At 38.5% G+C, this 27,216-nt stretch overlaps 1 pseudogene; it reads right to left on the bottom strand.

The window, feature by feature from the left end:
- Positions 1 to 16,323: 16,323 nt before the first annotated feature.
- LOC140498263 (protein MEMO1-like) lies at positions 16,324 to 19,902 on the bottom strand (annotated as a pseudogene).
- Positions 19,903 to 27,216: the final 7,314 nt, after the last annotated feature.

The following is a 27,216-nucleotide window of genomic DNA, read 5'->3' on the forward strand; positions in this document are numbered from 1 at the left end:
ATATGGACAGTCTTCCAGAATGCCTTTTTTTATAACGATCCTGCACCCTAAAGAATGTTGCACTTTCTACACAAGAGGGAGGAGATCTCGTTGTTTATGCAAATGCTTTTACTGCAGCAATGGCTTCATGGATTTCTTTTCCTTTTTCTTGATATACCATATGATCGACTCATTAATGCCAACCCATGATATATTGAAACTGTGATGGGGAAAGTTGCAATGTGGAAGAGATAATTGTGTTTGAAGAAATTGCAGACTTATTTACTCTCTGTAAGGCCAAGCAAAATAGGACCTTTTGCTGGTTTTGTTTTACTAAAAATGCCTCTGAATAATGTCATTAAGGAGAATCTTTTCCATTTGTTGTCAGGCCTGGGAAGATTTGTAGGAAGGCCCACACCTTTTGTCAACAAGGCACTGGTGTTCTCAAGGGACGTGATGCCCTCTGGTTCTAAAAAGTGTGTAAAGACTCTGAGGGTGAGGTTTTACTTTGGGGCTTAGTTTTTGTTGAAAGGTTTGAGTGCCAGACAAGGACTCTGGGAAGCTGCTTTAAGGAGCCCCCTGGCTTTGAAAACCCACATGTCAGTGTTTCCTTCTCTGGTGACTATGGTCAGACAGTTGGAATCCAACTGTCTGTTGAATTCAGGCAGAGGAAGCCATGTCTGTTGATCTTTGATTTCTCTGTATTTTCTTTGAAGTTCAGGGTGCTGACTCCCCTGACTAGGTGAATGATATACGTGCTTGGTTAAAGGAATGATACATGTGCTTGATTAAAGAGATTGTTAACCCCTCAAAAGTTGCCTTTCTTTTTATGAATGCAAATCTAAGAACCTGTAACAGCAGGTCCCCCTGTGTATGTTGGGGTGCTTACTCTTACACTCCCCCTCAAGAAAAGAGGAGAACCATAGAGACAACACCAAGCTTTGGAGATATGGGAGCCATATACAATATAGGGAAAAGTAGATCAAAGTTATAACTTTGGAGCTTATTTCATTCCCATTTAGTTGCTTCTAGGATATCTAAGAATATTGCTTGTATATGTCTGAAGTCTATGTTACCAATGTTAATAAAAAAAAGGTCTCCTAGGCTCATGCAAGTGCTCAAGATGATAAGCTATCATGGGTATAATAAAACCTTTATTTAAATAATAAGGATAATAGCAACAGTAAGAAGTAATACAATTTGCCTCCCTTTCCAGTGAACACCAGGTTCAGGGATCACTAGCCCCCCAGAGCCTTATATAGTCCCTCTGATTTATAAAAGAGAATAAACATTTATATAGCACCTATTATGTGCTAAAAACACTTTTTACAAACCCTACAGTTTAGGCCCCCTTCAAAAGGGAAACATGTGGCATTCCTACAAAGACAAAAAAAGTTCAACATATACAAAAATATTTATAATGGTTTTTTTTTGTGTAATGGCAAGAAGTTAAAAATTAAGAGGTGCTCATCAGTTGGAGAATAAATGAACAACTTATGGTATACAAATGCAGTGGAACACTTTTGCTTTGTGAAATGGTGAAAAGAATAGCTTTAAAGAAACCTGTGAAGATTTGTATGAACTGATGTGGAGTTAAATAAACAGAAGCAGAACAATTCATCCTATAGCAACATTTTAAAGGTGAACAAGTTTGAAAGATAAGAATTCTGATCAGCTTAATAATTAGTCATGATTACAAAGGATCAGTGATGAACAATGGTACCCTTCACTCCTACATAGAGAGGTAATAGACCAAAATGCAGAATGAGACTTGGACAGGCCCAATATGTTTATTTAATTATGTGTATTTGCTATAAGGGCTTGTCTCCCCTACTCCTTTTCAGTGGGGTGAGAGAGAAAAAATAAGTTGTTGATAATTGAAAAAAAATTTATTTAAAATATATGTGAAAACAGTGAGGAGAGATTCAGTGAAGGATGCCATCAAAATGTATATCACCCAATCGCATATCAAAAGAAAGGGATAACTATTAGAAAGCTTGTCTGTTCCACTTCAAGGCACACAATATCAAGAGGAAGAAAAGGTTACCAGCAAACTGGGTAGAACTGTGGAGGATCTATGGGAGGACATGTACAAGAGTTATGTCATCAGTTAAAAGTATTTATTAAGCACTTACTATGTGTCAGGCACTTTGCCAGGGAATACGAGAATGCAGCACTGAGGATACAAGAATGGGACAGATGCTTTCAGAGATCCATCAAAATAATGAAGTTTCCTGCTTACTAGCAAACACCTAAAGCACTCTAGGTATCAGGTACCTAATCTTCTTTCTAGACTTGTAGTATAAGAGAGTTTATTAACTTTTTTTTAGAATTTAACAATCCTTGGGATGGAAAATGTCTTCCTTTTATCAACTCAGGTCCTTCATACTGCAGAATTTCTATTTTTCTTATCCTCTATAGAGATAGAAAATAACTTTTCACCAAATTCATTATGAGTCTTGCATATACATAAAGATCAGTTTTGAGTAACTCTCATATAGACTTTTGCTTCTTCAGACTCTCAACTATAATTCCTCATTTAAAGAAGAGGAATCAAAGAATCTGAACTAGAAAGAGGATTAGAAATTATCTAGCCCAATCTCCTCATATTACATATGAGAAAAATGAGTCCCAGAGAAGTTGAGTGAGTTACCTAAGGCCACACAACTAGTTAGTAGCAGAGAAGGTTGTCCTGGTGGTCCGCCTCTTCTGCCAAGAATAGCTACTTAAGTCATCTCTAGTAATAATCTAGGGATATAGAGCAAAAACACCTTAAGTTGTAAATAATCTCTTCCTAAGAAATAATATAAATGGCAGTGTTCAGGATCTGGATTCTGCCATATGTTTTTCTTTAATATGAAGAAACCATTGGCTCAGCTAGTAGGATAAAGCAATAGGAAATAGTTTGCACTTAGTTTCTCTCAGACAGCAGGAGAAAGTATTTCTGACTCTTCAGAGATTTCTTATGATGGACACATTCCACTTCATGTGAAAAGTGTTCCCTAATGGTAATGAAGGGATCATGTTATAGCAAAAACACATTTTTATGAAAGCACTTCAACCAAGAATCGCCGTAATTTCCTTTCTTCATAGTCTGATCCTAATCTCTGGTTTCCTCCTTAGAATCCTCATGAAGTTCTACATGTCACTTTTGAACCTGGAATGTTGAGGATGAAGAAAGAGCAATGTAGATGCCACCCACCTATAAAAAATACCTGGGGAAAATTAAGGGGAAAAATAATGGCAGACATCAACATCTCAGGCAAAACAACAACAGTATGAATTAATAGTACTTCTGTTAATAATCATAATTTACAAAGTGTTTTAATCATTGCTACCATCCAAAGGCAAGGGTCACAGAAGGGAAAGACATAACAGTGACAGTGAATGGCGGAAGACAGAACTTGTAATTTCTGATTTTGTTTCTGTTTTTAGATTTTTTTATTCTGAATTTAAAGAGCAAAATAAGCTCATTTTCATATACATGGCAGAATACAAGAGGATTGTATATACAACTATGAAATTCCATTTCATATGGTTTGCTTTATAAAAAGAATATTCAGTTCCACAGGTTACTGCCAAAAGTACCTTGTTTGCCTGCGAATCTTTCTGAACTCCCTTCTATTCTCTTCTAGGCATTTTAAAAATACTTCAGGGGACTTCTTTTGTCTTTTTGGTATCACTATTGGTAATTATACCCTTCCTTCCAATCTTCCTCCTATTAAAAAAGAAAGGGAGAAAACTCCTAGCAACAAATACACACAAACACAATTAATCCACATCATAGCAATGTTGAAAAATGCATGTCCTTTTCTGCATCTGAGAAATCATCTCTCCATCAGTGGGTGGGATAACCTGCTTTATCCAAGGTCCTTGGGAAACATGATTGATCATTACCTCGTTCAGAGTTCTTGAGTCTTTCCCAGTTATTTTACTTTAAAATGTTGATGTTCTTACATAAATTGTTCTTCTTTCTCTTCTCATTTCACTCTGCATTATTTCCTTACATCATAACTTTCATAATTTCTTGTGGTACAATAATATTCCATTACATTCTTATACCCCAATTTCTTTGACCATTTCTTAACTGAAGGTCACCTCCTCAGATTCTATCTCTTTTCTACCCCAATGCTTCTGACTATTCCTTCCTCTTAACCTTCTGCTTTATATCCCTGCTTATTTCCCTGATGATTTTAATCTATTGTCACACCAAAATCTTTGTTTCTGCATGTATGTGTGTTCAACCCTCCCTTCATTTGTCTATTTGAAATAACAGTAAGCTTCACCTGATGCCTATTCCTTCCTCCTTTTCTTCCCTGTTTATATATTCTTCTCATACACTCAAGATCTATTCCTTCTTTAATCTTGTACACTAATTTATTCCTTATATTTTCCCTTAACCTTCCCTTCTCAAAACTCTCAGAATAGAACAAATTCATTCCTAGGTCCTCTGTTTCTCTTTGTTTTAATCCCTCAATATCCTTTAAAGAAATTAAAGTTTTGAAATGACATTTGTTCCTTCTCCCCCATTAGGATTTTAGCACTCCATCATCATACAACCCTTTCCAGCTGTTAAAAGAAATTTACTTTTTTGAGTTTCTCTGGACTCCTGGGTGTGTGTATTTCAACAATCCTACACAGCTCTTGTCTTTCCATTGGAAATGTTTGCATGTCTTCTATTCCATTAAAGATCTATTCCCCTCCCCCCCCTTGTAGGATTATACTTAGCTTCACAGGGTAAGTTATTCTCAGTTGTACACTCATTATCCTTTCTGTTTTGTAATACTCTATTCAAAGAGCTCCTCTTGGTATAAAAGAATCTTCCAAGTCTTGTGTGATTCTGCTTGTAGTTACTTCGTACTTTAATTCCTTCTTTCTGGACACTTGCAGTATTTTTGTTTTGACAGACACAGAAGACCTGGATTTTGGCTATGACATTCCTGGGACTCTTCTTTGTCATTTTCTTTCAGGAAGTGATTGTTGGCTTCTTTTTATCTTCACATTGCCCCATGCTTCTATTCAATTCAATCAAATAAATTTATTAAGCACCTACTATGTGCCAAACTAAGTACTGAGAATACAAATAAGAAAAAGAAAGACAATCACTGCTCTCAAGGAGTTTACAATATAATTGGGGGAAGACAATATACAAAATGAAGTTGGAAAACAAGGGGAAGGAGACCAGAAGGACCTGGCATGGGGGCATCTTGTTTTGTGGTGTTGAAACCAGACAAAGATGCAGATGGAAAATGGAGTGAATTGCAAAGCTTATACTCTGTTCTCTTGCCATTTTTGCATTTATGATTTCTGGAAATATAATGCCTAGGCTTTTTTTTTTTTAAATCATGGCTTTCAGGGTGTCTTACTTGACCTCATTTCCAAGGCATTTTAAAATAATCCAATACTTCATATTTCTCCATATTTTTCCAAGATAGTTTGATTTTGTTCTAATACTTCTTTCTGTCTCATAGAAACATTTGCCAATTTGTTACTTGGGTAAAATTTACCTCTTTCTTGCCTAAATTTTCTACGTTCCTTCTAGTCTTTTCCTCCAGCACTTTAACTTCATTTTTTCAACACTTGCTCCATTTCTTCTATGTATTCATTTGGAATTTGTGGGAAATTCTTGTTTTTCTTTTGAGTTTCTTCTTGCAGTTGTTGCAGTTACTTTTCTCCTCTAGACTGGATTTTAAGGCATCTCTGAATCTATGGTAATTTTTTAAATTTGGCTTAGAGACTTCTTTGATTTACTGATCTATCCAGATTTAGTTTGGAACTGGTGCTTTGTGCCCTAGTTTCTGCTCTCTGCTTTCCTTTAGATGAGATGGATAGTCCTGTTCAATCTTGATCTGGGTCTCCCAGGTTCCTTAACTAACCTTTACCTTTTGGTGTTATATCCCTCTGGATGTTTGAGGTTCAGAGTCCTAGATGTTTAAGACTCTATTTGGTGTCTCTGGACAGATTGCTAGGGATCTTAGAGAACCTTTGGCACCTGAGGTGTTCTAGAATGAATTATGCTACACCAAACTAGTTGTTTTCCCCATGGTCTCCATCACCCTGTGAATTTCTGAGTACTCCAGTGCTTTCTCAATGTATCTCTTCTTGTCTTTTCCTCACATACAGAGCCTGTGCCAGCACAGGCACTGATTTTGTTGCCTGCTCTTTTTTCTTATTGCCCATGAACTTCTGTCTGACTTATTGTGAAGTTCTGTGGAGGCTTACATCACTTGTTGAAGTTTCTCATTAGATTGTTGACCGTTATTCAGTCTAGATTTTGTAGGGAAATAGATGGTCTGCATCTCTTCAAGTAGCCATCTTTGCCAGAAGTCTTTGTTTCTGTTTTTTCTGCAAAGAAGAATGAGCTTTTAATTGGAAATGACAGAACAAAAATGATTTAAAAGGAATTTAGTACCCAGTAAAAATACGGAGACAGTAAGACATTCATAGCACCTGACATTAACCAACATTCTTAACTTAAACATTCACAGCACCAGACTTTAATCAACTCTTCTCCACACTCAAATGAACTACTTTATTATCTTCAAAAGATCCTGCAAAATGAGAATAATACTATATAATTGACAGGCTACAAATGTTGTCCTGATAAGAAGGAAGGAAGGAAAAAAGGGAGGAAGGGAGGGAAGACGGGAGAGGAAGGGAGAGGAGCTATAAGTGATTCCAATTCTTATCAAAATCCTAGAATATATTACTAAATGTTTGGCAAATTAACATCTTTATAAAAAGAATACGTAATCACATGAATCAGCATACCTTCATTGAGGACAAATAGCTAGTGCACTGGCTAGAGCACCAGGCCTGGAGTCAGGATAGACCTAGGTTCAAATCCAACTTCAGACATTTACTGGGCAAGTCACTTAACCCTGTCTGTCTCTGTTCCTCATCTATAAAATGAGCTGAAGAGAGTAGTGTCAAACTACTCCAGTGTCTTTGTCAACAAAACCCAAAATGGGGTTACAAAGAGTCAGACATAAAAAATGACTAAACAACAACAGGAGCCTTCACTGAGAAGAAAGCAAGCCAGACTAAATTCATTTTCTTTTTGAATGGTCACTAACCTGGTAGATAAGACAAATGGTACAACTATTGTGTACCTAATTCTTAGCGAAGTATTTAGTAAAGTCTGTTGCACTGTACTTATGGAGAAGTTGGAGAGATTTGGATGGACAATTGTACAAGTATTTTAACTATGGACCAAGGAGGGCTCCAATAAAAATGCAGCTTATGGTGTTGTTTCACACTTTTATCACTAACTTGAATAAAGGCATAGATGACATCCCTATCAAATTTGCAAATGACATAAGACTGGGATGGATATACAACATGTTAGATGGCAGCATACAAAAGAATTCTTTATAGGCACAAATCAAATCAGGTGAAAGTCAATTACATTTTCTTCATTTTGCATAGACAAATTAAAACAAATGGGAGAAACCACGAGAAAAACCAAAACATAACAAAAGAGAAAATAGTCTGCTTCATTCTGCATTCCAACTCCATAGTTCTTTCTCTGGATATAGATGGCATTTTTCATCATGAGTCCTTTGGAAATGTTTTAGGTCCTTGCATTGTTGTGAAGGGTTAGGTCCTCACATTCTGTGTCTGTTACTATGTTTAACGTTCTCCTGATTCTGTTCACTTCACTCAGAAACATTCATATAAATCCTTTTTTCTTTTCTTGTATGAGCTACAAGTCTTTTATTTAAAAAAATACAAAAAGTATTAGCTAGACTTTTTCTTATCCATTGTCTTTAGTTTCTAATAATTATAATAATAAAAGAGTAGCAAGTCTTATTGGGTCTGCCAACAACTTATAGTTGGGCTGTATTGCTCCCACAGACAAGAATTAAGTTGTCTAGCTGAGATGTGTCATAATCACACAAGCATATTCCTAGAGATGTATGTGCTCCAAAAATTACAAAACACTTCCAAAATTGCCCCAGAAAATGATCTACCAGAAGGAGTGACTCAGTAAAGCAAATGCTCTATTATATTTGGTACATAAATGTGAAGTCTGCATACCAAACCAAAACCCCATCAATAATAAGATAACATTTACATAGGATTAAAAATATTTCCCTTTCTCCTCAGGGAATAGGTAACTTAGCTGTCAAATATGTCAAACAGAGCTTCACTTCAAGAAATTAGGATCTCAACTCCATTTGATTTATCCTCTTATCCCATGATTTCAAAGCTAACTTTACCAATAAAAAGACTGTAGAATTGGGCCCCTTTGTTAACTATATTGTGACCACATAAAAGAATGATTTTTTTAAATGATCTATTTATAAAACCCCATGAACTAGGAAAACTTATCCTTCTGGCACTCATTTGGATTAGTGAAAACTAATCCACATATTATTTTTGTGCTGTAATAATTCATTGAAAATATGGTGTAGTAGAGAACTGAATTTGGAGTCAATAGATCTGGGTTTGAATCCTGGTTCTGGTCACCTATGTGACTTAGAGCAACTTACTTCATCTCTCTGGGTCATAGTTTCTGCATCTGTAAAATGGGGATATTAGATTATGTGACCTTCTGAAGTCCTTCCAGATCTAAATCTATGCTGCATGATTCTATTTTCCATTAATTTGATCTTGGAAGAAAAACACAATTTCAAGGAAAAAGACATCTTGAACAATAAAAGACAAAAAGAGATAAAAACAATCATTGTTTCTTGCATTTCAAACCAGTATATAAAATATTTATTAAAATGAAATACAAAGATGACATTTAATATACCCCACAGAACAGACTTTTAATAATGTCTTTTTAAAGAACATTTCATATAATTTAGAGCTTAAAGAAACCAACTATTATAAGCCCTGCATTTTACAAATGAAGAGACTGAGGTGTAGAGAAGTCAAAACTTCCCAAGTTCATAGAAATTAACAAATAGAAAAGCCAAGATCCAAATCCAGGTTCTTTGATCTCAAATTGAGTACATTTACTATAACACTATTTCTTCTTCTTAACTAATGCCTTTTGGTCTAGACAAGAATGAATGGATAGGGTGGAGCCAAGATGGCAGAGTAGAAAGATGCACATATACTAGCTCTTACCCCACAGCCCATAAAATACCTGTAAAGAAGAACTCTCAACAAATTCTAGAGCAGCAGAAGCCTCAGAACAATGGAGTGGAGGAGATTTCTAGCCCCAGAGTGACCTGAAAGACCGATGGGAAAGGACTGCCACACCAGATGCAGAGCAGAGCCCAGCCCAGCCTTGGCCACGTGGCATCAAGAGGAGCAGATTTGAGCAGGCTTCAGGGACAGAATCTCCAGTGGCAGCGCAGATCCCTCAACCCACAGGTGCTAAAGGTCAGTGAGAGGGTTTTATCAGCTTGCCAAGATGGCAGCAGGGTGTCCCCATAACTCTGACATTCTGGTGAAATCTTTTTTTCTCACAAAATCATATATCTTTTCAGGACCTGAATCACCATCTAGGTCAGACTTCCCCTAGAAAACAAACATACTTCAAAAACTGATAAAAAAAAAAAAAAAAAGTAAAAGTGATGTCCTTCCAATGAAACCTGTACTGAGTAATAAATAGACCACTTCCATTTTCCAACCAGGATACTATGAAAGAAAAATCTGATTTATTTTTTTTCTCTCCAAGGAACACATGGCTTTGCTCTCTGATAGGAAGATGGAAAAGAACTATGTAAATTATATTTTTCTTTTCTCTAAAGAGCCCAGAAAGTCTAATTCCAGAATTTATAAACTCTTAACAAGTCTGCTTCCACCATATGCTTCTGTAGAAAATGTCTCAATATTCCAGTTACTAACATCTCTTGAGCTGAAGAAGTTCACTATCAAATCTCAAATCTTAATCTGTGCTCAGAAAAGGAACCAGAAAATAACAAACCACTTGAGGTTCAAAATTTCCTCCCAGACCATCTAGGAAAGAATATTCAGATTCTCATGTTTCTAACACAGGTTGCCACTAACTGTTTCTTGGAGGAAGAAAACTGAACATGGATATCATCCTTGCCTGGTTCTTCTCCTACCTATCAGACTGCTCCTCCTCAGTCTCCTTTGTTGGATTCTCATGCAAGTCAAGCCAACTTATCATGTATCCCACAAGGTTCTGTCTAGGCCCTCTTCTCTTTCTCTTTCTTCTCTACACTATTTCACTTGATTATCTCATTAGCAACTATGGTTTTAATCACCATCTCTATGCTGAAGATTCTCCATTCTACCATCTACCCTAATCTCTCAACTGATCTCCAGTCTACCATCTCTGACTGCCTTTCAGATATCTTGAAATGGGTGTCCAGTAGACACCTTAAACTTTCCATGTCTAAAACAGAACTCATTACCTTTCCCCCAAACCCTTCCCCTTCTCCCTATTACTTTAAAGAGCAAAATCATTCTCCAGTCTCTCAGACTCACAACCTCTGTGTCATCCTTGACTTCTTTCTTTTAATTTTCTGTTTTTATTATTTTGTTTTCAGTGTTCTATGATCACTTCCATATAACTTAGATTTTTTCCCCCTTTCTATCCTTCCTTCCCTCTTCTCTCCCCCCTCCCTCCCTGAGACGACATACAATTTTATGCAAGTTCTACACATACATTCCTATTAAATACATTTTCACCTTAATCATGTTGCATAGAAGAATTAAAATGAATGGGAGAAATCATAAAACAAACCAAAACATAATACAAAAGAAAACAATCTGCTACATTCTACAATCGAATTGCATAGTTCTTTCTCTGGATGTGGAAGGCATTTTGCCTTAAGAGACCACTGGGAATTTTTTAAGTCCTTGCATTGCAATGAAGTTCTAAGACTACCAGAAAAAATCCTCATGCACTGTGGTTGTTGCTGTGTATAAAGTTCTCCTGGTTCTGCTCCTTTCGCTCAGCATCAGTTCATATAAGTCTTTCCAGGCCTCTCTGAAGTCTTCCTGTTCATCATTTCTTATGGCACAATAGTATTCCATTACATTCATATACCATAATTTATTCACCCATTCCCCAATTGATGGGCATCCCCTTGATCTCCAGTTTCTGGCCACCACAAAGAGAGTTACTATAAATATTTGTGTACGTGTGGGACCCTTTTCCATTTTTATGATCTCTTGGGGATACAGTCCTAGAAGCAATATTGCTGGGTCAAAGGGTATGCACATTTTTGTAGCCCTTTGGCCATAGTTCCAAATTGCTCTCCAGAATGTTTGGATCAGTTCACAGCTTCACCAACAATGACTTAGTGTTCCAACTCTCCCATATCTTCTCCAACATTTAGCATCTTCCTGTTTTGTCACGTTAGCCAGTCTTTTAGGTGTGATGTGGTATCTCAGAGTTGTTTTGATTTGCATCTCTCTAATCAAGTGATTTAGAGCATTTTTTCATATGACTATAGATAGCTTTGATTTCTTCCTCTGAAAACTGCCTGTTCATATCCTTTGACCATTTATCAATTGGGCACTGACTTGTATTCTTGTACATTTGACTCAGTTCTCTATATATTTTAGGAATGAGGCCTTTATCACAAACACTAGTTGCAAAAATTCTTTCCCAGTTTTCTGCTTTCCTCCTAATCTTGGTTGCATTGGGTTTGTTTGGGCAAAAACTTTTCAATTTAGTGTAATCAAAATTATCCATTTTGCACTTCATAATGTTTTCTATCTCTTGTTAAGTCAAAAATTCCATCCTTGACTTCTTGTATCTCTCATCTCCCACATTCAATTTATTGCCAAAGCCAATTGATTTCACCTTTGCAACATCTCTAGAATATGTCCCCTTCTCTCCTCAGACACTACCACCACTCTGGTACAGGTCTTCATCACCTCATACCTGGACTACTGCAATAACCTGTTGATGGGTCTGCCTGCCTCAACTCTCTCTTGATTCCAATCTCTCCTCCATTCATTCACCAAACTGATTTTCCTAAAGCACATGTTTAACCACTTCACTTCTTCCCCATCCCTCATTCAATAAAGTCCAGTGAGGCGGAGCCAAGATGGCGAAGTAGAAAGACGCACATACACATAGCTCCGAACCCACAAACCACAGAACGGCTAGAGGGGACCAAGCCAAGGTGAATTCTGCACCCAGAGACCACGGAATATTGGAGCGAGGGAGATTTCTGCTCTGGAGAGACCTGCAAACCTCTCGCGGGGGGTCCTTCGCGCCGTGGACTGGGCGCCGGGAAGGGGAGCAGAGTGCAGCCCTGCCGCGGCCACGACACCGTGAGGAAAAGATCCAAGAGGGCTACGGGGACGGGATCTCCAGCAGCCACGCGGGTCTCCCCACCCACAGAGGGACCTGCAAACCTCTCGCAAAAGGTCCGTCACGCTGCAGACGCGGAGCCCAGTCCGGACCTGCGGCGGCGGCAGCGGCGGCAGCCGGGCTCGGAGAGGTACAGATCCAAGAAGGCTCCAGAGACAGGACCTCCAGCGGCGGCACAAGCCCCCTCACCAACAGGTGACTGACGGGGGTAGGTGAGAGAGTCTCTTTGGCGGGTTGAGAGGAGAGTGGGGTGCCCCCATGGCTCGGGCCCCCCCAGGAGATAGAAGCTGAGAGGCAGCTGCAGACAGGGGCTCCCCAAACGGGCGGGAGCCTGGATCCATTGTGGAAGGTCTGTGCATAAACCCCCTGAAGGAACCAAGCCAGAGAGGCGGCCCTGCCCCTGACCTCAGCACCTGAACTTAATTTAACACTGAATAGCAGTCCTGCCCCCGCCAAAAACCCTAAGGCGGGAAGCAGCATTTGAATCTCAGTCCCCAAACGCTGGCTGGGAGGACCAGGAGACGAGGTGGGTGTGAGGAGAACATTCAGAGGTCAGGCCACTGGTTGGAGAGAATGCCAAGAAAAGGGAAAAGAAATAAAACTATTGAAGGGTACTTTATCGGAGAAAAGACACTTCCCCCCTTCCTTTCTGATGGGGAGGAACAATGCTTGCCATCAGGCAAAGACACAGAAATTGAGGATTCTGTGTCCCAGCCCACCCAATGGGCTCGGGCCATGGAAGAGCTCAAGAGGAATTTTGAAAATCAAGTTAGAGAGGTGGAGGAAAGACTGGGAAGGGAAATGAGAGGGATGAGGGAGAAGCATGAAAAGCAGATCAGCTCCCTGCTAAAGGAGAACCAAAAAAATCTTGAAGAAATTGGCACCTTGAGAACTAGCCTAACTCAGCTGGCAAGGGAGGTGCAAGGGGCCAATGAGGAGAAGAATGCTTTCAAAAGCAGAATTAACCAAATGGAAAAGGAGATTCAAAAGCTCACTGAAGAAAATAGATCTTTCAAAACTGGAATGGTACGGATGGACGCTAAGGACTTTATGAGAAAGACAGATATCTCAGAACATACCGCGCAGATTCGAAAACTGGAAGATAATGTGAAATATCTTATTGGAAAAACAACTGACCTGGAAAATAGAATCAGGAGAGACAATGGAAAAATTCTGGGACTACCTGAAAACCATGATCAAAAGAAGAGCCTAGACATCATCTTCCATGAAATTATCAAGGAAAACTGCCCTGAGATTCTAGAACCAGAAGGCAAAATAAATATTCAAGGAATCCGCAGAACACCGCATGAAAGAGATCCAAAAAGAGAAACTCCTAGGAGCATTGTGGCCAAATTCCAGAATTCCCAGGTGAAAGAGAAAATATTGCAAGCAGCTAGAAAGAAACAATTCAAGTATTGTGGAAATACAATCAGGATAGCACAAGATCTGGCACCCTCTACATTGAGGGATAGAAGGGAATGGAATAGGATATTCCAGAAGTCAAAGGAACTAGGACTGAAGCCAAGAATCACCTACCCAGCAAAACTGAGTATAATACTTCAGGAGAAAAAATGGTCTTTCAATGAAATAGAGGACTTTCAAATTTTCCTGATGAAAAGACCAGAGCTGGAAAGAAAATTTGACTTTCTAACACAAGAATGAAGAGAACCATGAAAAGGTGAACAGCAAAGAGAAGTCATAAGGGACTTACTAAAGTTGAACTGTTTTACATTCCTACATGGAAAGACAATATTTGCAACTCTTGAAACATTTCAGTATCTGGGTACTGGGTGGGAGTACACACACACACACACATGCACACACGCACACATACATAGAGACAAAGTGCACAGAGTGAATTGAAGAAGATGGGATCATATCTTAAAAAAAAAAATGAAATCAAGCAGTGAGAGAGAAATATTGGGAGGAGAAAGGGAGAAGTTATATGGGGCAAATTATCTCTCATAAAAGAGGCAAGCAAAAGACTTATTAGTGGTGGGATAAAGAGGGGAGGCAAGAGAAAAACATGAGGTCTACTCTCATCACATTCCACTTAAGGAAAGAATATAATGCACACTCATTTTGATAGGAAAACCTATCTCATAATACAGGAGAGTGGGGGACAGGGGCACAAGCAGGATGGGGGGGAGGATGGAGGGGAGGGCATGGGGAGGAGAATGCAATACGAGGTCGACACTCATGGGGAGGGAAAGGATCATAAGAGAATAGAAGTAATGGGGGCCAGGATAGGATGGAGGGAAATATAGTTAGTCCTATACAACACAACTAGTATGGAAATCATTTGCAAAACTAAACAGATATGGCCTATATTGAATTGCCTGTCTTCCAAGGGGAAGGGGTGGAGAGGGAGGGAGCTAAAGAAGTTGGAACTCAAAGTGTTAGGACCAAATGTAATGTTCTTACCACTGGGTAACAAGAAATACAGGTTAAGGGGTCAAGAAAGCTATCTGGCCCTACAGGACAAAAGAGAAGACGGAGACAAGGGCAGGGAGGGAGGATAGAGGAGAGAGCAGATAGGTCACAGGGGCAATTAGAAAGCTCGGGTTTGGGGGGGGGAGGGATAAAAGGGGAGAAAATTTGTAACCCAAAATTGTGTGAAAATAAATGTTAAAAGTTAAATAAAAAAAAAATTAAAAAAAAAAATAAAGTCCAGTGGCTTCCTATTGCCTGCAGGATCAGATACAAAATGCTACGTTTGGCAGTCAAAGCCTTCCATAACCTAGCCTTCTCTTACATCTTCTTACATCTTACTCCCCGCACATACTCTTTGAACTGGTGACACTGGTCTACTTGCTGTTTCATGGATAAGATACTCCATCTCAACTCTGGGAATTTTCTTTAGCTGACCCTCCCTGTCTGAAATACTCTCTCTGCTCATCTCTGCCTATTACCTTCTCTACTTCCCTTAAATCCTACATAAAATCCCATTTTCTACAGGAAGTCTTTTTTAATCCCTCTTAATTATAGTGCTTCCCTTTTCTTATTCCTATTTATTCAGTAGATAACTTCTTTGCTTGTTGTCTCTCCCATTAGATTATAAGCTCCTTGAGGGCAGGAATTATCTTTTGCTTCTTTTTGTATCCTCAGCACTTAGCACAGTGCTTGGCATATAGTAGGTGCTTAATAAATGTTTATTTACTGAGACAACTCATACTTGAAGAAGAATTCCTAGTATACCAGACAAGTTGTCATCTACTTTTGCCCAAAGACGTCCAATGATGGGGAACTCCTTACCTACCAAGGCCCCTCATTTCACTTTAGCATAGCTCTAATTTTTGGAAGGTTGTTCCTTACATTAAGTGTAAATTTGCCTCTTTGTCAGTTCTACTTACTTCTTCTGGTTTTCCCCCTTTGGGACAGAATAAGCAAATCTAACCCATTTTCCATATGATAACTTTCCAAATATCAAAGAAAGCTATCAGTTTGTTTTCTCTTCCTGGATTTGGCAGCCTACCCAAGTATTGCATGAATGCTCACCTTCTTCATTGTCATCCTCTGAACACTGTCTAGAATATTAATTTTATTGAATTGTGTAGCCCTCTATTAGCAACTAAAATAGAAGATATCTGTTGTACAACATGGGTAGTAGTTGATTATACTGGAGATTTATTATATTCTAATATAGATCATTTATAAATGCAATTTTCATTATTAAAAAGCTTCCACCCTTTTTTGTTTGTTTACAATTTACAAAACTGTTATGAAAGCTGAATATATGTGCACAGTTCTACAAAGAGAGCAAATTTAGAATATGATAAATGCTTTACTGGTTGTATTTGAAGAACCATCAGCCACCATGACTTTACATCCATCATATTACTTTTTTGAATCATAAAATATTTTGATGTCAGCCTTCCTTCCTTCCATTGTCCTAAAGAAGAAAGCATTTTAGAATGAGTCGAAATTAAGGAAGGACTACACTTACTAAAAAAGAAGAGAAGAAAGTTCTATTAATTTTCAGGTTTCAATATCCCCAAAGACCAGGAACTATGTCTGTGTAAGGGCTAGGCTGAGACCTCATTTAGGGAATGAATATGTGCAAGTGGTATCCCTGAGTATTCAGAGCTTCAGTAGACTGTAAGTGTTCCAGCTGTATAACTCACTGAACTGTCTTGTCAGTTTCTACACTGGCTTGACTAGGCATAATTCAAAAATGAAAAACTCATATTCATTCCATTTTCTAGAGCTCTGTGATACCATTTCGTAACACCCCAATGGGATGTCTTCCACATATTGTGTTATGGTACTTGTTCAAGTAATTGCTAAAAGATATAGGGTCTGGTTGTTCTATGATATTCATGCCCATTTTATCTAGATGTTCAATGGGTCTATGAATCTCTTCCTGGGATTCATCATAGTAACTGAAATGGAAACTTTGACTCCAATGGTAGAAATAAGAAGAAACCACAAAGATTATTATGATCCACTAGATATTTATTTTATTTTATTTTTAATTTATTTATGTAACTTTTAACATTCATTTTCACAAAATTTTGGTTCCAAATTTTCTCCCCATTTGTCCCCTCCTCCCATCCCAAAACACTGAGCACTCTAATTGCCCCTATCACCAATCTGCCCTCTCTTCTATCATCCCTCCCTTCCCTTGTCCCCATCTTCTCTTTTGTCCTGTAGGGCCAGATAACTTTCTATACCCCTTTACCTGTATTTCTTATTTCCTAGTAGCAAGAACAGAAATCGACAGTTGTTCCTAAAACTTTGAGTTCCAACTTCTCTTCATCCCTTCCTCCCCACCCATTCCCTTTGGGAAGGCAAGCAATTCAATATAGGCCATATCTGTGTAGTTTTGCAAATGACTTCCATAATAGTAGTGTTGTGTAAGACTAACTATATCTCCCTCCATCCTATCCTGCCCCCATTGCTTCTACTCTCTCTTTTGATCCTGTCCCTCCCCAAGAGCGTTGACTTCAAATTGCTCCCTCCTCCCATAGCCCTCCCTTCCATCATCCCCCCAACCCTGCTTATCCCCTTGTCCCCCACTTTCCTGTATTGTAAGATAGGTTTTCATACCAAAATGAGTGTGCATTTTATTCCTGCCTTTAGTGGAATGTGATAAGAGTAAGCTTCATGTTTTTCTCTCACCTCGCCTCTTTTTCCCTCCACTAAAAAGTCTTTTGCCTGCCTCTTTTATGAGAGATAATTTGCCCCATTCCATTTCTCCCTTTCTCCTCCCAATATATTTCTCTCACTGCTTAATTTCATTTTTTAAGATATGATCCCATCCTATTCAATTTACTCAGTGCTGTGTGTGTATGTGTGTGTGTGTGTAATCCCACCAACTACCCAGATACTGAAAAGTTTCAAGAGTTACAAATATTGTCTTTCCATGTAGAAATGTAAACAGTTCAACTTTACTAAGTTCCTTATGACTTCTCTTTGCTGTTTACCTTTTCATGCTTCTCTTCATTCTTGTGTTTGAAGGTCAAATTTTCTCTTCAGCTCTGGCCTTTTCATCAAGAATGCTCGAAAGTCCTCTATTTCATTGAAAGACCATTTTTTCCCCTGAAGTATTATACTCAGTTTTGCTGAGTAGATGATTCTTGGTTTTAGTCCTAATTGTTTTGACTTCTGGAATATCATATTCCATGCCCTTCTATCCCTTAACGTAGAAGCTGCTAGATCTTGTGTTATCCTGATTGTATTTCCACAATACTTGAATTGTTTCTTTCTAGCTGCTTGCAATATTTTCTCCTTGACCAGGGAACTCTGGAATTTGACCACAATGTTCCTAGGAGTTTCTCTTTTTGGATCTCCTTCAGGTGGTGTTCTGTGGATTCCTTGAATACTTATTTTGTCCTCTGGTTCTAGAATCTCAGGGCAGTTTTGCTTGATAATTTCATAAAAGATGATGTCTAGGCTCTTTTTTTGATCATGGCTTTCAGGTAGGCCCATAATTTTTACATTGCCTCTCCTGGATCTATTTTCCAGGTCAGTTGTTTTTCCAATTAGATATTTCACATTATCTTCCATTTTTTCATTCTTTTGGTTTTGTTTTGTGATTTCTTGGTTTCTCATAAAGTCATTAGCCTCCATCTGTTCCATTCTAATTTTGAAAGAACTATTTTCTTCAGTGAGCTTTTGAACCTCCTTTTCCATTTAGCTAATTCCGCTTTTGAAAGCATTCTTCTCCTCATTGGCTTTTTGAACCTCTTTTGCCAGTTCAGTTAGCCTATTTTTCAAGGTGTTATTTTCTTCAGCATTTTTTTGGGTCTCCTTTAGCAAGGTGTTGACCTGCTTTTCATGCTTTTCTTGCATCTCTCTCATTTCTCTTCCCAGTTTTTCCTCCACCTCTCTAACTTGATTTTCAAAATCCTTTTTGAGCTCTTCCATGGCCTGAGCCCATTGGATATTTATTTTGCCAGTTTGGGATACAGAAGCCTTGATTTCTATGTCTTTCTCTGATGGTAAGCATTGTTCTTCCTCATCTGAAAGGAAGGGAGGAGATATATGTTCACCAAGAAAGTAGCCTTCTATGGTCTTATTTTTTTTCCCTTTTCTGGGCATTTTCCCAGTAGGTTACTTGACTTCTGAGTGTCCTCTCCACACCCACCATGCCTCCAGATCCACCCAGCCAGCACTTGGGGTCTGAGATTCAAATGCTGCTTCCCAGCCTTAGGGCTTTGGTAGGCGGGGCTGCTATTCAGTGTGAGATTAAGTTCAGGTGCTCAGGTGGGGGCAGGGCCACCACACAGTTCTCAGTTCCCTCAGGGGTTTTATGCAGAGACCTTCAACAATGGATCCCCACAATGCCCACTCTGGGAGCCCCATCCGCAGCTTCATCCCAAGGGGTCCCAAGCCACAGGGGCACTCCACTCCCCCCTCCGCAAACTGAAAAGCCCCCCTCACCAACCTCCGCTGCCTGTGGGTGGAGGGACCTGCTTGGATGCCAGAGACCCCATCCCTGAAGCCCGCCCAGATCCACCCCTCTTGGTGCCATGCGGCCAAGCCAGGGCTGGGCTCTGTTCCAGGTCCAGCGCGTGAGGGACCCCTTGGGTCAGTCCCCCAGGTCTCTCTGGAACAGAAACCTCCTCAGCTCTGCTGCTGTGCGGCCCCTGCTGCTACAGAATCTGCCGGAAGCTCCTCCCCGCAGGTATTTTATGGGCTGTGGGTTCAGAGCTAGCATATGTGTATCTTTCTACTCCGCCATCTTGGCTCCTCTCCACTAGATATTTAATGAAGAGTTTTCTGAATTCCTATTCTTTTGACTCACTTAGAACTCCATACAATGCAGGAATAATGATAGACTCATCCTTATGACTTTCCATGGCTTTAGTAGTACAAGGCAAATGCATTTCAATACTGTGTTCATCTTCATCCATCTGCAAAGACATGAGCTCAAACATTCCTGTCTTCAGAGGTGTTATATATATGTATATATATATATATATATATATGCCAAGGATGAATATTCTCCAGGTAATAGATGAATCCACCTGTTTATAAGCATGAGCAGCACAAGACCCACAGTAAGTACATCCTGCATGGGGGATAATAATGGCTCTAGCACATCTTTTTGTGGATTGTACTTGTGAAAGCCAACCTTCTAATTGTGCATTCAGTTGAGGACTTGAGGCTGTGCACCAGCTCCTGGCATGACTGGCTTCCCAGCAGACCACTCAGTTGGACATCTTGGAACCTGTGCCATTTGTAGTGCACAAAGATGAATGACCCACTCTCCAGATTATTAATATCTTTCCTAATCTGGAGAATTAATGGAAGCAGTGTTAGATTTAAATTTGTCGGCTCAAAAATCTGTGTAGACAGCAACTGCAGACATGAAATTAAAAGATGCTTGCTCCTTGGAAGGAAACTATAGCAAGTTTGGACAGCATACTAAAAGCAGAGAGATCACCTTGCCAATAAAGTTTTGCATAGTCAAAGCTGTGGTTGTTCTGACAGCAATGTATGGCTGTGAGAGTTGGACTGCAAGGAAAACTGAGAACCACAGAATTGATGCTTTTGAACTGTGGTTCTGAAGAAGATTTTTGAAAATCCCTTGGACAGCAAGGGGATCAAATCAGTTAACACTTAAAGAAATTAATCTAGCTATTCGCTGAAAGATCAAATACTGCAGGTGAAGCTTAAATACTTTGGCCATATATTGAGAAGACAGAATTCACTGAAAAAGACCCTGATGTTGGGAAAGATTGAAGACAAAAGGAGAAGGGGATCACAAAAGATGAAATAGATAGTATCACAGAAGCAACCAACATAAGCTTGGACAGATTTGGGAGATAGTAGAGGATAGAACGGCTTAGCCTGCTATGGTTCATGAGGTAACAGAGTTGTACATGATTGAATGACTGAAGAACAACCTGGAGATCTCAGGGCTATACAATGCTCCAAACTTCAAGTGACTAGGGAAAGTATAATAGGAAGTCATATCTAGTCCTAGAAGATATGCCCCTCTTAATGCAGCCCAAGACTCCATTATGAAGACTTATGTTAGGCTTTTAGAAAGTGATTTGTGATTTCACATATATGAAGAATTCCCAGAGAAGAAACTTCCTCTACTAATGCAAAATAGCACATGCTCCACTATTTATAGGCTTAGAGAATTGTCTGGTGCACTGAAAAGTTAAGTGACTTGCCCAGGGTCACACAATTACTACATGTTACATTTAGAACTTGAACCCAGATCTTTCTCACTTGGAGGTCAGCTCACTATGTCTGATCCTATGCTACTTCCCTCTTGGCTTCACCATTGACCAAAACCTTCAGAGTTTTCTCATACAAATTGTTATCTAGTTATACTCCATTCTCATCTTGTATTTGTGAAAATGGATTTTTTTTTAATATAAGAAAAAGTTTCTGACAATAAAGACAATTGTTCAAAGGCTTTGGTTAGAAGACAAATTATGGGATTTCAGAGTAAAGAATCACAGAATTTGAGAGTAGGAAGGGGCCATTTTGCCAAATTCCTATCCAAATAGAATTTAACTATAACATGACACTCTTGTTTAAAAGAAAGAGAAACCAATGGCAGTCTGCAAGTAGAATCTCATTTGAAGAAACAAAATATCTTTTGTGACTTTTCTCATCTGTATAAAGCTGGACAAGTTACTTTATGTCTCTAATCCTCAGTTTCCTCATTTGTAAAATGGATATGAATATACACATATTCATGTATATGTATGTGTATTTATATAATATATTCTTTTTTTCAAAGTTTTAATGGCAAACTGCTCCTTTGTGATTAACTTTAAATTGTTTTTAATAATAAAACTGCATAGGATTTATATAGCACTTTAAAGTTTGCAAAGCACTTTAAAATATTATCTCATTTTATCCTCACAGTGAAGTAACCTTTGGAAGCAAATGATATTATTTGATTAACAATTAACAATATAAAATGATTAACATTTTATAGATCAGGAAATTGGTGGAGACTGAGGTTAAGCAACTTGCCCAGAGTCATGAAGCAATCAAAGCTTCTGAAGCTAGATTAGAACTCAGGTATTTCTGACTCTAGCTCCAGCAATCTATGCACTCCAGCTCCTAAATACAGGTTTGCCACCTGGAAGAAAATTTCTGTGATGGTATAAAATATTTCATTCATGACAAATATGAATATGAATTAATTTAATAGTCAAAGATGCTTCTTTGTAATCTTGTTCAAGGTATATGCTATACTTAGAATTCTGCCTTTTTAGATGATTTTGGGTAAATAAATAAAAACCTATCAGATTTTCTGATTTGTTAAAAAAAACCATAAGAGAAGCATAGATCTAGATTACTTTAATTATACTGTCAAATTAAGAAATAAGCTATATATAAGCTATATATTTTATAAGCTATATATTTTTATATAAGCTATATATAAGTTTATAAGCTATATCTTTTCCCTCAACTTGCTTTTAAAAAATAAAGGTCTCTTTTAATAATCTATTCCCAGAAATCATTTGTATTCCAAATAGGCTACAAATAGGTTCAGATGTAAGACAAACAGGTCATATTCCCACTGATGACCCAAATTGTCAAAACCAATTCCAAATCCATTGTAAGCTACTTTTTAAGCACATAAGCCACAAGTATCAGAATCTTAAGGCTTTCTGCCAGAAGCTATCCATCTTATAGAAAGGATTTTTTGCCATCCTAATTCTCTGATTAAGAACAAAACTCTTATGAGAATATATATGTACACATATACATACACATATATGTTGTGTGTACATAATATATCTATAAAATATACATGCATGCATACATGTGTGTATATACACAGACACACACACACACATTCTTCTAAAGCAGTCTTGCATACAAAAATTTGGCTTCAAGGTCATTGTGGCACTCTAAGCCAAGTGAGTAAGCCATGATATTGTGGCTGCCAAAGGTCAGAATACTGAGATGTCCTGGCGTAACTGCAAAGTAAGCCTGCCATTATCTCAGTTTTCTCTTGGAATATGTCCTTTTTGTCTCACCAACTGCCCACTCCAAAGTTGTAAACAAAGAGGAGATGGTTCAAGAGTGTTCCATTCACAAACAGCCGGTTCCAAGCAAAGTATCTAAGTTCTTTATCTCTGATATGCCCCATGCCATTTTTATGCCTCACTCTACTTCAAGGAGCCACCTGGGGTTAGCCCTCTCAGGCCCCAAACTGTGTACCCCCAGCTATATAGGCTTCTATATTGTCAGGATTTTTTTTAATCTTCTATTTCATGCATATCCACCAGAAGCTAAAACATTCTCTCTTTTCCCAGGTCATGAACATTTTAGAAGTGCCCTTCCAGAGGTAATGCATCAACTTTTGCTACCTAACAAGAGATTAGAATTCCAGACTAATAAAGAAGAAAAAAAGTAACACCACAGCAAATCTTTAGGACAGATATTCTGGGGAATGGGCAGAGCTCTATTGCAATGCTTCTCAAATCACACAGACACCCACACTTTCCACTACTGCCTAGTAAGGTCAGTGCCCCACTCCACTGCACTTTTAGCCTTGGTTTAAATTCTCTCAGAATTTATATTTGCAGTACTTACATACATAGTTTCCCTAAATTTACATACACATTTCTTTTGTTTTTTCTTTCCACTTTCATGTATGTCCCATTTCTATGACAAGATTGTTAGCTTGAGTCAGAGTCATATTTAATTTCCTTTGTACTTTACAAAATGTAAGTTTGATGAGTGTGAGAGAGAACAAAATGGGAAGAAAGGTAGGAAGGAAGGAAGGAAGGAAGAAAGGAAGGAAGGAAGGAAGGAAGGAAGGAAGGAAGGAAGGAAGGAAGGAAGGAAGGAAGGAAGGAAGGAAGGAAGGAAAGTAGGAAAGAAGGAAGGAAGGAAAGAAGGAAGGAAGGAAGGATGGAGGGAAGGACGGAGGGAAGAAAAGAAGGAAAGGAGGAGAGAGGGAAAAGAGGTAGGAGGAAGGGAGGAAAAGAGGATGAGAGGAAGAAAGAATGGTCTCACATTACAAATGAAAAGATGTGGAGTGAAGGTAAAGTATTTAATCAGTACCCTGGAGTAGTTATTAATTATCACCCAGTTTAATTCCTATTGCCTTTGCTACTGATGCAATAGATTTCTGGTAAGTTAGCTGTGATAGGAAAATAGAAGATTGCTCAAATTAAACAAACTTTTCCATAATTAAATATTATAGACCATTGTTCGGATAACAAAATTGAAATAATTTCCACCATCTCATATTCTTAGCAGATAATGTCATTGGACTAGAATGATGTGACCACATGATAATAGGCTCTTGGTGCCAAAGTCAAGTTATATACTGTTTATTTTTGAAGCAGTTCATTACACTGACTGTTTTTTCCATTACTGAGTGATTGATGCAGCTTTAAAGGTGACCAACAAAAATTTCATCCAAAAAAAAAAATGATCTAACAATGGGGTTATGTGTGGCATGACTTAAATACCAAGGGAGGTTTAGCTTAAAGCAGCTAGTATTCTTTGTGAAATTAACTGTTACCAATCTTTCAGCAAAATTTTGCTTTGCCAACCTCATCTATTTTCATAGAAACTATTTATTTGAAGTTGCAGAGTTTAACACAAGATAATGCAGTGAGCATTACCATAAAAGGCCGAGTCAAATTAAGTCAAGTCACATCACCAAGTATTTATGATATGATAAGCATGGTGCTGAGCACTTGGAATACAATGCAAGTAGGAAAAAAATCATTGCCCTCAAAAAGCTTACATTCTGAAGGGGGAAGACCCTGCATAAAAGCAAGTTAGCAGAGTTGGAGAGGGAAAGAGAAAGAAGATATTAAAGTAGCTGATTCAGGGGCATTGTAGAAGAAGTTGGGCGAAGTCAGAAGTACAACCTGGAAAAAAATGAAGATATGGCCATCTACCTCCTCCAAAATGGAGGTTCTAGGAGGAAGCATTCAATAAGTGGGAGAGGGCAAAGGGGTGGAGAATAGTTTCAGTGTGTGAAATTTAGGTGGTGTGAACTTCTAGCATAAAGACTTTTCTAGGGAATTGTAGAAAAAGTTCAGGAGAGTCAGGAGTGCAACCTGGAGAGACTTAAGACAATCTCTCTTCTAATATGTAGGGAGGAAAAAAAGAATTTTTCAGTGACCTACATAATATGCATAATGTTTGAGTTTCCTATAGGACCAAGTAATAATTAATTGTGCACTAAGTACAGAAAAATTTGATCTTCCTTGGATGGAATGTAAGCTTCATGAGAGCCCAAATTGTTTTATTTTTATCTTTGTTTTTGTCTTAGCAACTCCATGACCCAGTTCTTTGGAGACCAGATATATTATTTCATTGATTGTATTGCCAATGTGATATTCACAGACCCTACAGTGGCCATGAATATTCCAGTGCAATTATGAATTGTGAAATACAACAGACTCTCCACATGGAAGACAAGACCAAAACATTTATTCAGAGACTAGAAAGCCAAATCCATCATAGCAACAAAAATCTATACACAGTAACAATGCAGAGGACAACACCATCCCCGAGCCTTCCCCCTCTAGGCTCCCCACAAACTAGTTCCATTAAACACATCACAAACAAGGTCTTTCGCTCACACTAGCCAGCTGCCTGTACCCTTCCGAGCTCTGATTGCTCTCATAACTAACTTCCTCTAAGTTCTATTCTAGCTCTGTCTCTTCCTATTCCACCCTTCCTGCTTCACTGAAGAGCAGTAAACTCCTCCCACCACAGGCTTCATGTGACTCACACTGATGTGACTTAAGCTTTCGAGTGACTTAAGCAGGTCACATGGGCCTATTAATGAATGGGAAAGATCTTCCCATTTAAATTACCATTACATTGGTGTAGGAGCAGGTAGGTGGCTCAGTGGTTAGAGCACCAGTACAGGAGTCAGGAGGACCTGAGTTCAAATCTCACCTGAGACACTTGACATTCACTAGCTGTGTGACCTTGGGCAAGTCACTTAACCCCAACTGCCTCATCCTAGGTCATCTCCAGTAACCCTGATGAATATCTGGTCACTGGATTCAGATGGCTCTGGAGGAGAAGTGAGGCTGGTAACCTGCACAGCCCTCCCTCCTCAAAACAAAGTCAAGAGCAAGTCATGTCATTATTTCTCTGATAGCCTGGTCTTCTTCGACAATGAAGGACAAACACACACACACACACACACACACACACACACACACACACACACACACCCATTGGTGTAAGGAACTTACTGTGGTGAAATTCCCTTTGTTAATGCAAGTTAGCAATGAGTATACAACTTAAGTATCTGAAAGGGTGGTTTGGAAAGTCTAGAGGTTCACTGATTTACCTAGAATTACATAACCAATATATGTCAAATGAGGGACTTGAACCCAGGTCTTCCTGATTCCCAGGCCAGGTCTCTCTACTCTTCCATGCTACTGAGCATGTAGTCTGAGATTGATAGATGCTAGATCTCCATGTTACTTGCTGACTTCTTTCAAACCATGCTACTTGCACTCTATCTATCATTTTCTTCATCTTCATCTGCCTCCCAATGAAACCTTGAATTCTGCTCCTGGAACAACCATGGTCTCTGGAATCAGTGAGATTTTGCCTTATCTTTCTAGGAATCAAACCAATCCCTATCCTCTTGCTTTCTAGTTTTATTTTATATATTAATTTCTCCTTTTACAGTATAAGGTCAAGGATTTTCATGCTTTCTTCTATGTGAATTATCAATATTTATCAACATGCCTGATACATAGTAAGGGCTTAATAAATAATAAAGATAAAATAATAAATAATTGTTGTCATTTTTGCTTATTAATTGATAGAAAAGAAGGTAAAAGGGCTAGCCTAAGAATATTCCTACATGCTCTAGTCCTTTAGGGGACATTGAAAAGACAATGTAAAAAGATCTCCAAAGTGAAAACAAAGAAGAAAAGGGATATAAAGGGATAAAAAAGGGATCCTGTTTTGCATGGAGATGTTGTAGGTTGGAAAGATATAAGACTGAAAAAGAAACATCTTGAGCTTAATGACAGACATGAGGGTCTTCCTATAGAGGAATTCACTGTACCTCCTAGGGAGGCAGCAGCTGCCTATGTTCCAAGAAATGTCGACGTGTATCCTCAAGAAGCAACAAAAGAGGAATGACCTCTAAGGATCAGGAGAAGGGGCCAGTGGTGGTTGTAAATGATTTTCTGTTAGATTTTCTGGCACAGAGTAAGTGTATAATAAATGCTTATGGATTAACTGGTTGCAGGTGTTTTGAACTTCCTATTGACAACTAGAAGGAAAGTCGTCTATCTTTCCAGGGCATACGTAGAAGCAGGGACATGAAGGAGAGCTTTCCAACATTTGTCAGACTTGATAATTTTTATCCATTTCTGGTGATTTACATGGACATAAATAATGCTAGAAGAAGAAACCTAGAAAATGTTATTTAGATCAAAAAGTCTTGGAAAAGTAACAAGATTTTAGGGGAATGTGTAATATTTTCATTATTTTAACATTTAAAGGCAAGAATTTCCAAAAATCAGTTTTTGGGAAATGGATAAGAAGGA

The sequence above is a fragment of the Notamacropus eugenii genome, chromosome 4 (assembly GCF_028372415.1).
Source record: "Notamacropus eugenii isolate mMacEug1 chromosome 4, mMacEug1.pri_v2, whole genome shotgun sequence".
Lineage (NCBI taxonomy): Eukaryota > Metazoa > Chordata > Mammalia > Diprotodontia > Macropodidae > Notamacropus > Notamacropus eugenii.